The sequence below is a fragment of the Vigna umbellata genome, chromosome 9, assembly GCF_029865625.1.
Source record: "Vigna umbellata cultivar VRB3 chromosome 9, Vumbellata_1.0, whole genome shotgun sequence".
NCBI lineage: Eukaryota > Viridiplantae > Streptophyta > Magnoliopsida > Fabales > Fabaceae > Vigna > Vigna umbellata.
The window spans coordinates 13,584,483-13,601,515 of NC_142173.1; the positions used below are offsets into that span (position 1 = coordinate 13,584,483).

General features: G+C 34.0%; 2 long non-coding RNA genes across 2 annotated transcripts; both read left to right on the forward strand.

Moving 5' to 3' along the window:
- The first annotated feature begins 694 nt into the window (after positions 1-694).
- On the forward strand, positions 695-2,975 carry LOC148192638 (uncharacterized). The gene is made up of 2 exons (XR_015781868.1): positions 695-790; positions 2,764-2,975. It is a non-coding gene; the product is annotated as an uncharacterized LOC148192638 (long non-coding RNA).
- Positions 2,976-7,762: 4,787 nt separating this feature from the next.
- Positions 7,763-10,142, forward strand: LOC148192639 (uncharacterized). The gene is made up of 2 exons (XR_015781898.1): positions 7,763-7,958; positions 9,931-10,142. It is a non-coding gene; the product is annotated as an uncharacterized LOC148192639 (long non-coding RNA).
- Positions 10,143-17,033: the final 6,891 nt, after the last annotated feature.

Below are 17,033 nucleotides of genomic sequence, written 5' to 3' on the forward strand. Positions count from 1 at the left end.
ATTAAGTTATTATCAATTTCAGACACCATTGGCAGCTACTTATTGTTTCCCTACCAGAGAGTTATGTTGTATGGTTTTGCTCATTACACAAGTCTCCTCCCAAACATCTCAGACAAGCAGTTGATTGGTAAGAACCTCAATGTTTGGACTTTCTTTGTTCTATAAATGAATGCTAAAGCCTTTTTTTATAGTTCCATTGCAGCACGTATGATGTTGGTTGGGAATCAACTGCTAACGGTAGAAAGCTTACATGGGTTGCTCTCAAGGTTTGACATATGCTAAAGCCATACTTTCTTATAGTTGTTTTGTTTACAATTGTGATGATATATTGTAGTGTAACAGACAGAGTGTGTAAGATCCTTGAAAAATATTTGTAAGTTAAATACTAGAAAAAAAAAAAGAAAAAAAAAGTGAATAGTAAATTGTGAATAGTAAAAGGTGAATAGTAAAAAGTGAATAGTAAAAAAAAAAAAAATATATATATATATATATATATATTTTTGGAAAGGATAAGTGTTCCACGTAGCTTTGAGATCAGAATCTATCAAATTGCAAATAAAAAATTATTTTTGTAATAGTAAAATGAATAAAAAAATGAATAGTTAAAATGAATAGTAAAAAATGAATAGTAAATTTTTTTGCTATAAATAGCCAAGGGGAGGAGGCTGAAAATTTACACCAAAGAACTTAGAAAATTTTTGAGAGAAGAGAGTTGGAAGAATTTCAAATTTTTGCAAAGGGGATATTCTGGAAGTTTTCAGAGGACGAGGAGATTAAGTCTGTAATAGAGGTAAGGGGAGCTAACTTTGAGTATTTCCTTTTGTATTATCTTGAGTCTTGGATATGCTATATTTTGCTTTTTCTGATCTTATATCTTGAATATGGAGTATTTTTGTTTCTGTATGATCTTAAATTTTAAATGAGAGTATGCTTTGTGTTGATATCCAAGTGTGATAGTTGTAAAATGTAATGTTGATTATGTTATGCCACTTGTATGTTATTAGTTGTTTATTTTTTTGTATTTTGGAAGGATTAGAAATTGTCTAACCGGCTCTGCCAGATTCAATTTCTTGTTTCCCCAAACATTCTATTGTTTTCCTTATTTAATTTTATTTTATTTTGGAAGGATTAGAAATTGTCTAACCGGCTCTGCCAGATTCAATTTCTTGTTTCCCCAAACTTTCTATTGCTTCAGTTATTTATTTTATTGCACTTTTGGAAGGATTAGAAGTTGTCTAACCGGCTCTGCCAGATTCAACTTCTTGTTTCCCCAAACTATTTATTGCTTTACTTATTTATTTTATTGCATTTTTGGAAGGATTAGAAGTTGTCTAACCGGCTCTGCCAGATTCAACTTCTTATTTCCCCATACATGTATTGTTCTTGTTATTTAATTATATTGTATTGATGGATGGATTAGAAGTTGTCTAACCGGCTCTGCCAGATTCAACTTCTTGTTTCCCCATGAATTTTTATATTAAGATTATTTTTATGATTGTCAAATATTGTATTCTTCTATGACCATTTATAGTAATGTTTTATTATTGTTAATTGTTTATAATTATCTTGTATGAATTCTATTATGGATGTTTATTGTGATGATTTTATTGAATAAGTTTGTTGGCTGAAATTAATCTTGTTGGAAGGTTTGGAATAAGGGTTATGTAATAGCTTGTATATGGGTATTAAATATATACAGTGTTTGAGGTTGTTGTGAGAGGAAGTAAAATTAGGCATTTTAAGATTTAGAGCATAAGAAAACAAGGTAGATAAATTAAATAAATAAATTGTTAATTATTGAAGGCCTCCCTTTGTTGGTAGGATAGAGGAACCTTAAAAACCTGAGTTGGCACATCCCTGATCATAGAGCAGCCCTGGCCTGGTCCAGTCAGTTGTGACTAGTCATATGTGCTGGCGTCGAAGGTGAGTTTGATGCGTTCAGACATCTGGGTCCTCTCCGGTGACCAATTGGGGTAAAGAAAAATCTCTACTAGGATGAAAATAAAATAAAACAAGTTGATTGTAGATGCATAATATTATCATGGTAAAAATTTCATATATATTTTATTTATCATTACATTGAGCCAGACTTTAATATGTAGTTACTAAGATATGTTGATGTATTTTGGTTGATCCATGATCTTTGTTTGGTGAAAATATGTTGAGTTATACTCGTTATGGGCAAAATGAGTTTATAATATGAAGCATGATATCTGGCAATATGTTTAATTTATCGATACCAAAACGGGTTATTATGAATTCATGATTAAAGAATGAACATGATTGAGTTAGGTGGATAAGAGGGTATGAATTGTTGGTTTCTATGAAATGTTGGAGTGGATATGAGAAATCATTACTTATGAAATGATGTTTACTACCGGGAGTAGTATGTTCGAGTTATACCATGAGGGTTTGGTATGAGCAAAGTAACACCTGAGGTTTATGGAAGCAGGCAGAGAGGGGTCTGACCATAAGGCTTCAGAAAGTAAGACATAGTATGTAAGTGAGGCTTAAGGAAGCAGGCAGAGAGCGGTCTGACCATAAGGCTTCATGAGTAAGCATGGTACACTTGTAAGATTTATGGAAATGAGAAAGATGATTTTGATAATGATGAATTAATGACATCGGAATAATGATATTTTATCAATTGCAGAAATACATGATTTTAATATTTTTGTTACAAGTTTAATGATTTTATGATATGGTTGGCTTACCCTTATTTGTTTGTACTATGATCATATAACTCATGTTATATGTGATTAGATAATGTTGCAGATGCGGTTGAAAAAGCTTAGAGATGAGAGAGATGCGGGGAAAAACTTTCAGGGATTTTTGTAAAAAGAATAAATTTGTATTGGGAAGATTATGTTGTGTAAAATTTATAAGTTGAAATTTCAATGGTGAAGACTATATTGTTTAAAGTTTGTAAGTTTGGTATTGTACTTGGAGTAATTGAAATAAAGTTTGATTGTTTATATGAGATATCAAATTAATTTAGTCTCTACTATCAGTAATACCCTTTAAAATATTCGGGTGTTACATTATGGTATCAGAGCAATGGTTTTCGAAAGTATTTTGGGACTATGGGGAGTGAAATTATTATTCTTAGTAAAACTATTAATGGTTATGATGAAAATGACTATTTGGAGGAAATTGATATCATATGCTAAATTGTATTGTTATCTTTTTGAAGAAATCATTTAAACTCGACAAAGATGCAGCAACAACAAGTTGATCAAGTACCTCAAAATCATTCTAGCTTGAATGACTTCTTAAGGCATGATCCAACTAAATTTAATGGGGAGGCTACTCCTGATGAGGCTGACTCTTGGCTAAGGCAGAACGAGAAGATTTTTCGGGTAATAACTTGCTCAGAAGAACAAAAATTAACTTATGCATCATTTCTTTTGGTGGGTGAGGCTGAATATTGGTGGGAAAGTATGCAACAGTTGATGACGGTTCGTGGTGAGACTGTGAATTGGGAGAACTTTAAGATAAGGTTTTTGGAAAAATATTTTCCAAACAGTGCAAAATTTGCAAGGGAGGCGGAGTTTCTGACCTTACAACAAAGAAGGTTATCAGTACAAGAGTACGTAGTAAAATTTAATTATCTCTCGAGGTTTTATACTCAGAATATCACAGAAGAATGGAGATGTCGAAAATTCGAGGGAGGACTAAGGCATGAACTGAAGAAGGTACTTATGCCATTGGAAATACAAGAGTTTCCAGCATTGGTAGAGAAAGCCAGAATGATAGAATTGTTGGAGTTTGATCCAAGTAGAGTTTCCAGACTTGCAAAGGGAGAATCGTCAATGAAATTCAACAAGAAACCTTATGAAAAACCACAATTATCATATCGAGGAACAGTGAAGTGTTTTGAGTGTGGAGGGGCACATTTCAGACGTGACTGCCCTAAACTTATTGGGGAAAAAGTTGAAGGGAAGAGATGTTTCATCTGCAATGATCCGGGACACTTTGCTAATGTTTGTCCAAAGAAAAAGAAGGTGGGAGAACCACAACAACAAGATTCTGCTGAAGTAAAGCCCCGGGCAACAGGGAGAGTATTCGCAATGTCTGCAGAAGAGGCTACTAAGCCAGGTACATTAATCTTACACACCTGTATGTTGTTAGGTGAATGCGTATATGTTTTGTTTGACTCTGGAGCCACACACTCCTTTATATCCCTAGCATGTTTAGAAAGACTCGGATTACCGATGCTTGATCTAGGGTGTGAATTAGTAGTTTCTACACCAGCATCGGGACCAGTTACGACCAGTTCAGTCTGTGTCAGATGCCCGATCCAAATTGCAGGACGCAAGTTCAAAGTGAACTTGATCTGCTTACCCCTTCAAAATCTAGACATTATTTTGGGAATGGATTGGTTGACTACCAATCACGTTCTTATTGACTATGGGAAACAAAAGATAGAGTTTCTAAATTTGAACGATTTAGAACTAAGCTCAACTCGAGTCGTTGCGAAGGATATCAAAGATGGAGCTACCTGCTTTATGGTGTTAGCTCAGGAGAAAAGAGAGAATACTGAAGAACAAATCATCGGAATACCTGTGGTGGAAGAATATGTTGATGTTTTTCCAGAAGAAGTACCAGGTTTACCACCTAGTCGAGAGATCGATTTCACAATAGATCTAATGCCTGGAGCTGGCCCAGTTTCTATGGCTCCATACAGAATGGCTCCTGCCGAACTAGTAGAGTTGAAAAAGCAAATCGAAGATCTGCTGGAGAAGAAGTTTATCCGTCCAAGTGTGTCTCCATGGGGAGCTCCTGTATTGCTGGTGAAGAAGAAGGATGGAAGTTCAAGGTTGTGCGTGGATTATCGACAGCTGAACAAGGTTACAATAAAGAACAAATATCCTTTGCCAAGAATCGATGATCTATTAGATCAGTTGAGAGGAGCAGAGGTGTTTTCAAAAATTGATCTCAGATCTGGGTACCATCAGATTCTGGTCAAGACGGAAGATGTGCAAAAGACGGCTTTCAGATCTCGCTACGGACACTTTGAGTACGTGGTAATGCCGTTTGGCGTGACGAATGCTCCAGCGATTTTTATGGACTACATGAACAGAATATTTCGGTCATGTTTAGATAAGTTCGTGGTAGTATTTATAGACGATATTCTTATATATTCAGAGAATAAGGAAAAGCATGCAGAACACTTGAGGGTGGCGTTGGAAATTTTAAGAAAACATCAACTGTATGGGAAACTGTCAAAGTGTGAGTTCTGGATAGAGAAAGTACAATTTTTGGGTCATGTGATTTCTGCTCAAGGAATCTCAGTGGATCCAGCAAAGGTGGAAGCTGTGCTAAAGTGGGAGCGGCCGAAAACTGTAACTGAAGTACGAAGTTTTGTAGGATTAGCCGGTTATTACCGACGTTTTGTTGAAGGGTTTTCCAAGATTGTAGGTCCTCTAACTCAGTTAACTCGTAAAGATCAACCATTTCTGTGGACTGACAAGTGCGAAGCCAGTTTTGAGGATATGAAGCAACGACTAACGTCAGCACCAGTATTAATCATTCCAGACTCTAGCAAATCTTTTGAGGTGTACTGCGATGCGTCATATCAAGGATTGGGGTGCGTCCTAATGCAAGGAAGGAGACCTGTAGCTTATGCATCTAGGCAGCTAAAGGCGCATGAGAAGAACTACCCAACGCATGACATAGAACTTGCAGCAGTAGTATTTGCATTAAAGACATGGAGACACTACCTCTATGGGGCAAGTTTCCAAGTTTTTAGTGACCATAAGAGTCTAAAGTATTTGTTCGATCAAAAGGAGCTGAACATGCGACAAAGAAGATGGATGGAATATATGAAGGACTATGATTTCGAGCTTTTATATCACCCAGGAAAAGCCAATGTGGTGGCAGATGCATTGAGTAGGAGACAAGCTCAGATAACAACAATGATGGTGAAGGAATTATAACTGTTAGAAAAGTTACGTGATATGAACTTGGGGTTGCAGTTAACCCCAGATCATATATGGTGTGGTCATTTAGTAATCACTAGTGACTTCTTAGAACAAGTGAAGGTTGAGCAGTCGATGGATCAAGAGTTGCAGCAAAAGATCAGGTTGTTGGACACCGATCAAGTTAAGGACTTCGTTCTAAGTAAAGATGGCATCCTTCGATTTAAGAACAGAGTGTGTATACCTGCAAAGAGTGAATTAAAACATTTAATTTTAGACGAAGGCCATAAAAGTCGTCTTAGCATACATCCAGGTATGACTAAGATGTATAAAGACCTGAAAGAGTCATTTTGGTGGAATGGAATGAAGAGGGATGTGGCCGAGTTTGTAGCAGCCTGCTTGGTGTGTCAGAAGGCAAAAGTGGAGCATCAAAAACCGGGAGGGATGTTACGACAGTTAGACATTCCTCAATGGAAGTGGGACAGTATCTCGATGGACTTTGTAACACATTTACCAAAATCATCAAAAGGTCACGATTCTATCTGGGTTATCATTGATAGACTAACCAAGAGCGCTCACTTTTTGCCCATTAATCAACGTATGTCTCTAGAAAAGCTGACGGAGTTATACATCAGGGAAGTAGTGAGGTTGCATGGAATACCTACAAGCATTGTGTCAGACAGAGATCCAAGGTTTACTTCAAGGTTTTGGCAGACGCTACAGAAGGCTCTGGGAACGCAGTTGAGGATGAGTTCGGCTTATCACCCTCAGACTGATGGTCAAACAGAAAGGACTATTCAGTCTTTGGAGGATTTGCTAAGAACTTGTGTATTAGATCATCTTGGAAGTTGGAATGAGATACTACCATTAGTAGAATTTACTTACAACAACAGTTATCATTCCAGTATTGGTATGCCACCATATGAAGCTTTATATGGAAGAAGATGTAGAACCCCGTTGTGTTGGTTTCAAGATGGGGAAGCACTAACAGTGGGACCCGAGCTATTACAGCGAACCACAGAAAAAATAAAATTAATCCAAGATCGGATGAAAGCAACTCAAAGTAGACAAAAGTCATATGCCGACAAAAGAAGAAGACCGTTAGAATTTGAAGAAGGAGATCATGTATTCTTACGAGTAACACCAACTACAGGAGTCGGGAGAGCTATCAAGATGAGGAAACTGACACCAAAATTTCTCGGACCGTATCAAATTCTCAAAAAGATTGGGCCAGTGGCTTATGAGGTAGCATTACCACCTGGATTGGCAAATTTGCATAACGTTTTTCATGTATCCCAACTGAGGAAGTATATTCCAGATCCAAAGCATGTGTTAGAAGTTGATGAAATTCAGGTCAAGGAAAATTTAACAATGGAAGTTGGACCAGTGCGTATACTAGATGTTCAAATGAAAAAGCTAAGAGGGAAAGATATTCGCACAGTAAAAGTACTTTGGAATGAAGACACACAGGAAATGACTTGGGAATTGGAAGAATTTATGATAAAGGAATATCCATATCTCTTTTGTAAGTAATCTTTTGTTAGATAGTCTTTGTTTAAATAAATAATTTTCGAGGGCGAAAATAATTGTTGTTGGGGAGATTGTAAGATCCTTGAAAAATATTTGTAAGTTAAATACTAGAAAAAAAAAAGAAAAAAAAAGTGAATAGTAAATTGTGAATAGTAAAAGGTGAATAGTAAAAAGTGAATAGTAAAAAAAAAAAAAAAATATATATATATATATATTTTTGGAAAGGATAAGTGTTCCACGTAGCTTTGAGATCAGAATCTATCAAATTGCAAATAAAAAATTATTTTTGTAATAGTAAAATGAATAAAAAAATGAATAGTTAAAATGAATAGTAAAAAATGAATAGTAAATTTTTTTGCTATAAATAGCCAAGGGGGGGAGGCTGAAAATTTACACCAAAGAACTTAGAAAATTTTTGAGAGAAGAGAGTTGGAAGAATTTCAAATTTTTGCAAAGGGGATATTCTGGAAGTTTTCAGAGGACGAGGAGATTAAGTCTGTAATAGAGGTAAGGGGAGCTAACTTTGAGTATTTCCTTTTGTATTATCTTGAGTCTTGGATATGCTATATTTTGCTTTTTCTGATCTTATATCTTGAATATGGAGTATTTTGTTTCTGTATGATCTTAAATTTTAAATGAGAGTATGCTTTGTGTTGATATCCAAGTGTGATAGTTGTAAAATGTAATGTTGATTATGTTATGCCACTTGTATGTTATTAGTTGTTTATTTTTTTGTATTTTGGAAGGATTAGAAATTGTCTAACCGGCTCTGCCAGATTCAATTTCTTGTTTCCCCAAACATTCTATTGTTTTCCTTATTTAATTTTATTTTATTTTGGAAGGATTAGAAATTGTCTAACCGGCTCTGCCAGATTCAATTTCTTGTTTCCCCAAACTTTCTATTGCTTCAGTTATTTATTTTATTGCACTTTTGGAAGGATTAGAAGTTGTCTAACCGGCTCTGCCAGATTCAACTTCTTGTTTCCCCAAACTATTTATTGCTTTACTTATTTATTTTATTGCATTTTTGGAAGGATTAGAAGTTGTCTAACCGGCTCTGCCAGATTCAACTTCTTATTTCCCCATACATGTATTGTTCTTGTTATTTAATTATATTGTATTGATGGATGGATTAGAAGTTGTCTAACCGGCTCTGCCAGATTCAACTTCTTGTTTCCCCATGAATTTTTATATTAAGATTATTTTTATGATTGTCAAATATTGTATTCTTCTATGACCATTTATAGTAATGTTTTATTATTGTTAATTGTTTATAATTATCTTGTATGAATTCTATTATGGATGTTTATTGTGATGATTTTATTGAATAAGTTTGTTGGCTGAAATTAATCTTGTTGGAAGGTTTGGAATAAGGGTTATGTAATAGCTTGTATATGGGTATTAAATATATACAGTGTTTGAGGTTGTTGTGAGAGGAAGTAAAATTAGGCATTTTAAGATTTAGAGCATAAGAAAACAAGGTAGATAAATTAAATAAATAAATTGTTAATTATTGAAGGCCTCCCTTTGTTGGTAGGATAGAGGAACCTTAAAAACCTGAGTTGGCACATCCCTGATCATAGAGCAGCCCTGGCCTGGTCCAGTCAGTTGTGACTAGTCATATGTGCTGGCGTCGAAGGTGAGTTTGATGCGTTCAGACATCTGGGTCCTCTCCGGTGACCAATTGGGGTAAAGAAAAATCTCTACTAGGATGAAAATAAAATAAAACAAGTTGATTGTAGATGCATAATATTATCATGGTAAAAATTTCATATATATTTTATTTATCATTACATTGAGCCAGACTTTAATATGTAGTTACTAAGATATGTTGATGTATTTTGGTTGATCCATGATCTTTGTTTGGTGAAAATATGTTGAGTTATACTCGTTATGGGCAAAATGAGTTTATAATATGAAGCATGATATCTGGCAATATGTTTAATTTATCGATACCAAAACGGGTTATTATGAATTCATGATTAAAGAATGAACATGATTGAGTTAGGTGGATAAGAGGGTATGAATTGTTGGTTTCTATGAAATGTTGGAGTGGATATGAGAAATCATTACTTATGAAATGATGTTTACTACCGGGAGTAGTATGTTCGAGTTATACCATGAGGGTTTGGTATGAGCAAAGTAACACCTGAGGTTTATGGAAGCAGGCAGAGAGGGGTCTGACCATAAGGCTTCAGAAAGTAAGACATAGTATGTAAGTGAGGCTTAAGGAAGCAGGCAGAGAGCGGTCTGACCATAAGGCTTCATGAGTAAGCATGGTACACTTGTAAGATTTATGGAAATGAGAAAGATGATTTTGATAATGATGAATTAATGACATCGGAATAATGATATTTTATCAATTGCAGAAATACATGATTTTAATATTTTTGTTACAAGTTTAATGATTTTATGATATGGTTGGCTTACCCTTATTTGTTTGTACTATGATCATATAACTCATGTTATATGTGATTAGATAATGTTGCAGATGCGGTTGAAAAAGCTTAGAGATGAGAGAGATGCGGGGAAAAACTTTCAGGGATTTTTGTAAAAAGAATAAATTTGTATTGGGAAGATTATGTTGTGTAAAATTTATAAGTTGAAATTTCAATGGTGAAGACTATATTGTTTAAAGTTTGTAAGTTTGGTATTGTACTTGGAGTAATTGAAATAAAGTTTGATTGTTTATATGAGATATCAAATTAATTTAGTCTCTACTATCAGTAATACCCTTTAAAATATTCGGGTGTTACAGAGTGAGTCATATGAGTCCGGATACTACGTAATGTATTGGATGACCCACATTATTCGTGTCCATATCACAATGGCTGGGAAACTATAATATTTAGATTTAATGAATTTTGTTTTTCTCCACCATTTGGAATTCATATACACTAATTAATATCATGTGTCTTGTGTAGAGATTCAAGACTTCTACTCCACTTCCTGAGAAGCCACTTACATACCTAAGGAATGCACTTGCAAAGCATTTAATTAGATTATTCAATAGTTCATAATTATTAGAATATAAAATACATTAGGACATTTTGATTTATAGTTATTAGACTTTGTACATTATCCTTTAAACCTCGTGTTGTTAAATATTGATTTTGTGTTGTATATATTGTATTTTATATATAGGTTTGTTTTTGTGATAATCGATATCACAAAAACAGACTTACTATTAAAAAAATTCCAGGAGAATAGACCTCCGTTGTGACCAGAACCAAGGTAGAATGTTTGTCTATGGCCTTGATTCAACCACAACCGGTGCCATATGGTGCACGTGATATTTTAAAAAAAAATACAAAAGGATTTGGCATCGGTTCTAGCCTAAACCGCTGCCATTAGTCCACGTTATTACCTCGTTTCAACTGAGGTGATAACCCCTCTCCCCCCCCCCCCCACTTTTTTTTTTCTTCTTACTACTTTGGGTGTAGGGGAACCGAAGCAGAACCCTTTGACATATTACCTCGGTTTGAACCGAGGCCAAAGGTCCCCCACCTTTATACCTTGGCGGTATATGCCTCGGTTCGAAAGCCAAAGCCTATTGTCAAAACCAACCGATGTCGTTTCCCTTCGCTGCACTAGTGATTTAGAGAATTGCTTAATTTATTTTTCTTTGTTGTTGTTTGAATGACCTTGTGATAGACACATGTTTTTTCATATAGTATTTGACAATGATACCATAGGCATGAAACATTTATAGTTGCATGTAGAATATCTGATTTGATTCCTCCTAGAACTACTGGAAGGATATTTCTTAAATCACCACCAAATACTCTTACCTTACCTCTAAAAATTGTGTTATTTTATTTTTCTATTCTCATTGTCACTTAAACTTATGTCCAAAGCCTTAAAACAATATTTGTGTGCCCTTAAAACAATATAGAAAAGCCCTAAATCCCAAACCAAGACGCACCACCAAAATCATAGAGCCATAACGAGATCTCCTCCAAATCAAAAATTTCGCTACCACCACTATAGTGCCATCTTCGACTATCACGACAACACTTTGACATTGCCACCATCTCATAAATGCAACTCACTAGGAGAAATCAACCATCACAAAAACATCAAAATCGCGCCACCACAAACTTGAAAACATGATGAACCATGAAACTCGTATATGCATTTCGAGCCACATATCATTACTCATCCTTCATGCCACCACTATTCAAAAACACGAAACCCTAAATAATAGCACAATCACAAAACAAAATAAAACAGGTTTTTTAACCGCAAATAAGTAGATGATTTTATTCCAATAACCTTGATTAATTCAATTAAATTCGACTCACACAATATATAACAAGCCATGTAAGCAAAAATTGAACAATTAATTCAAATACTTCCAACGTGTACACTTTGTCGTTAAAAATTCATATGACACCATGAAAAATTTCCAAAATGAACATAAATTACCAAAACTAGGACCACATTGAACATCTAAAAAAAAATGAGTCTCACATAAAATCGACAAAAATAGAAACCAATAGATAGAGTATTTAAGTCTAAAATGTATGAGCTAATTTTAGTTTATTAAAATTTATCACTATAGAAATTGATGATAACAATAAATAGGCAATACGTGTGAATGAATTGTAGTTTGCTTGAAGTAGATGTTGTTTATTGACATTGTAACCTATTTCTGCATAAATCAACCTGTTTCCTAACTGACTTGTTATAAACCCATTGGGATAAGGTATAGATGGGTAGTCATTTAGGCTCTTTCCATTTACTTCTAGCAATTTCTCTATTTCTATTGAAGTAAGATTTCGTAATCGTTCAGAGGCTAGGGATAACCATACAAAAAAAATCATTTTAGTTAAGCTCTACAAATTGTTAAAAATGATACAGAGTGAGAGAATTTGTCATACCTGACATTGCAATCCTTCTTTGCTCATTATATAGAATTCCATCCAAAAGCCATTCTCAAATGTTGTTCCACAATTGTTCTGGTTTGTTTATACTATTGACAATAGTATTGTTACAAATATTCTGAATCATTTGATAGGATTCTTTAGGCCATTCTCAAATGTTTCATATACAATCCTATCAACAATTTTGATATCTTCATATGATAAAGGACCTTTGACAACTATCAACATTCTTCTTAATTAGAAATATTCACTTGTAATTAGACGTACATATACGAGTCTTTCGATGGTGTTTCCTTTCTTATTTGAAGTCCAACATCCGTCTCTTTTGACACATATAAACTTCGATACAAATTGTGTGTATGTTAATTCTCCATCCTCGTAGTATGTATTATTACATTCCATCCAACTTGTAAACATTGATTTTGTAACTCATGGCCTAACAATGAGTTTTTCAATATTATCCTCATCTTTAAAGTATATTAATTGTTTGCCAATAAGATGGAAAAATAATCTCTTTACCGTTGGATTTCTGCCATGAATAGGAAATGAAAAAACAATTGTTTATGAAGCTTTACATGGAGATACATATTGACAATCAATGTATTGTTTGATCTCATCTATGTGTTAAACATTGGTGTCTATAAATGGTTTATTAGGAAAAATTGTTGTTGTTGTTCTATCATATCCCTTATTAATGTACTTGAATAAGTACTTTATTGATGTACTTTGGTTATACCATTCAATGTTGATATGTGCTTGGTACTTCAAAAGTAAATTTGGGTTGTAAGGAACTACAAAAAAATATCTAATGCAATGCCTTACTTAACCACAATCACTCCATTGTCTCTTCTTTTGTAATATGCATAACTGTTGAAAGGCTTTTTGGTCGCACAAAAAGTCAACAAACCCTAGTCCCCACTAATGTAGTATAGGGCAACCAGGGAATCAATCCGTAGACTCAGCTAATTAAGATTAAAGTATATGATTAAGGTCTTGTTTTTATTTACTAAATATTTACTATTAAACTAGGTGGGAACAATTAAAATGAATGAAACTAAAATAAAAGAGTTGAAACTAGTCTAAACTAACATATGTTTAAAAGAATAAAGAATTTGAAATGTACTGAAAGAGAACAAAATAACAATATCAAAACAGCAACAAAATCTACTTACTACAACTTCCTACAATCTAAACAGAACTCAAATGCTAAAATAAATAAGGAAAGAAAGTCTTTAAAACAAAAATGCATAACAGAAGCAGAACCTAAATCTAAAAGAATGCATTAACAATCAAGATATATTTCTAAACTAAGCATCAAATCCTACTCTAAACAGAATTAACTAATAACAAAAATGCCAATATTATTCTCAAATAAAACTGAAATCAAATTAGCAAACACCTAAACTAATGAGTAGAAACATTTTGGTTGATTAGAATCGTGAATTAGAATAAAAAGTGCCAATTTTAGTGTAGAAAAGCAGTCATTTACAACTCAAAAAGACATCCTCGACAGTCATACCCACTGTGTGGTATTTAAGTTCCAAATTAGAACCTAGATTGGGTAAATGTCCACTTACTATACCAAATCACAGCAAGTTCAAATCCTACTTCATCACCAAATGCAAAACCTAATCTAAATGCAATTGAAACATGTAATATACTCTAAAACATGCAAAACTCTAATTAAAATGAAATAACAGAAACAAAATACTAATACATTGTTTTTCTTTCATTAGACTCATCTCCAAACTCGAGAAAACATCTCAGTATGTCATGCTCACTGTGGAGGCATGTAATTCCCTAAGGAATTTCAACTATGTGGAGTAACATGGTCTAAGTCATATTTTTTTATACAACACAACGAGAAAGACTCTCACATCATCAATCAAGAACACAGAAATAATGAGAAAAATCAAGATAATAGAATCAACAAACACTCAACACATAAGAACATAAAAAATGAAAGTATTATTAACAAGAAACGAGAATACACGAAAATGTACCGAACAAACGAGGCGCAAGAACATGAGAATTTGAATTCACTATTGAAAGTGCGATAGAACCCTAGAATCTGCGTCCTCTCTATCTACTCCTAAGACTAAAATGTAAACTAGAAAACTCAGTGTCTCGTCTCCGTGAAAGTGTATAAAGTGTGGAGTAGTCTATATGGCAGAAACAAACCCCTTTATATAGGGTTATAGAAAAAATAAAGAAAAATAAAAGCGGGGAAAGGAAATAGAAACTTGCTTGGGATGCTTATTCTTCTTCATCGGACGATCATTATTTATCTGCTTCCTTGCTTTTTTTCTCTGGCCGTTTGATCCCCACCAACGGGCAGCTCCGGTCATCTTCTCCGGGCAGGTAATGCGCTCCAGCTTGGCGTCGTCAACTTTGGTCAGGACGCCTCTTCTCTTCGTCTCGCACAGGAGCCCTAGCTTTGGTGTTTGTTTCCACTCAAGTGAATTGCTCAAGAATGCTCTCTTTCTCTGCCAAATGGATTACAAAACTGAGACCCCCAAAAGCAACTGCTACCAAGACGCACCAAAATGGCGTCGTTGCACTTAAAGCCCAAAATTCCAACAACAATGACCCAATATTTCAGCCTAATGCATTAGCAGCTTCTACTCTATTACAGCGGCCCAAACCAGCAAAGGTGCACCCTAATGCTCTTCAAATCAGCAGCTGTGCATTTGGAAAATGATCAAACTATTCCTAGGGCAATAGCAGCACACCAAAACGGTGTCGTTCAACTCAATCTGCAAGCCCAATTAGTGCAGTCCAATTTCAGCGACAGGTTCAATCCTAGCAGAAACCAATTGCTTCAACGTCAGCTTCCAATAGTAGCGGCCTAGTATGTGCTTTTCATTATCCCAATTAAATTGCAGCCCAAAGAAACCAGGGCCCAAATCTGCAGCAAAAAGAGATCAATTCAAACTTAAAGAGAAGAAAATTTAACAATTAAAAGAAAGAATTTTTTTTATTAAAATATTTTTAAAAAAAAAATTAATTTTCTAATTATTAATAAAAACTAAAAATTATATCTAAAAACCTAATTTTAACTAAATTTATACAAAACTAAAGAATTCAAGGAAAAACCTAAAACTAGCCTAATTCTAAACAATTAAAAAGAAGATTTTTAACCTAGAAAAATATGCAAATCTAGAGTGTTATCAATAACCTTCTTTATTAATTGTAGTTTCATCCTAGAACTTCATAGGAAAATATCTATAACATGTTCCATTTTTTGTACATGGTGATGATCTTTTAGTTGCTGCACACTTTGATTGATTATTTTTTATAAAACTTAGTCTTTCAAATTCTAACATTGTATATCCATCTACAAAATTTTTTTGAAAAAACATTCTTGATCTGAGTAAAGTACATGTTTCTCCCTTCCTTGTCTACATATAAAAAGAAAACCACTCTTTTATTGTCAAGCGTGTCCTCTTTCTGGTTCTTGCACATCATGTATCACGATGGCTGATATGATGCCTATATCCATCTTCACCATAAGGAAATAGCAATGGATATTGAAATCCTAGATAATCATTTATTCTTTGGAGTTTTCCACATCTATTCTCCATTATAATATTCGTAGGTGATCCACTATCAACATCGCCTACTATTAATACAACAACCCTAAAAACATTGGAAATATTATAAATTCGATTATCTTTACTTTTGTTTGCAATGAGTCTCAATTTCAGATCATCAAAAAGGTTGGCGCTTATTTCTATCTCTTACCATTCTAAAAGATTTTGCATGTACATTGTACTTGTCCAACATATCTGTTAGTTGTTTTACAATCTACACATCTACATGGCTTGGATATTTGCAAACATGAATGCAATAAATTAAGTTACAGGTCCAATATGTTCATTCAATAATCTTGTGTAGAATACAATTATTACTAAAATTAAAATGTCACTTAGAGACTAGATTATGTTACGTAACTCATTGTTAGTATCATTGATATATAGTTGGAAAACTATGGCATCATAGCAACTGGAGGAAGAAAACTTCATATTCTATGGCAAGATTGTCCAGGAATTCTCAGATTAGGTGGCCCTCTATCATTATTTATGGATCTATCTATCTTTGGTATAGGAGATGTGAATGAAAACATCATGGTTGTAAGTTCTACTATTTTGTTCGTAATTTTTACTCTACATAGATTGTGTATCACTAAGCATCTTGTGAAATGTAGATGGAGGCTCTTTTAAAAGTGGGAGCATCTTGTGAAATGTAGATGGAGGCTCTTTTAAAAGTGGGAGCTGACTTTTCCATTTCTGCAACATAGTTGAAAGTTTGGAATTGAAGGATGTTTATCTTTCTTAATTCTTTCTTGATACCACATATGAACTTTTCAATGTTGAAATTCATATATAGGATCACTTATGTAATTGTATCCCTTGGATAAAAAAAAGTGATTTTTAGTGTACAATGGTAAAAATGTTTAAATATAAGCTATTAGAAATATGAACTTTGTAGGATGTTATGTTTGAATATGATGGAATAGCCATGATAGGGTTTTCACTGAATTCATCTTCAGAAGTTGAGTGTAAATCATTTGATATATGTGGTCAAGTATAAGAATAAAATTATCAATGATAGCTATTACTAAGGATAAAATAGTGAGGAATATGCAATATCTAAAGTCGAATACGTTAAAGAGAAATCATTAAGTATCTTTTGC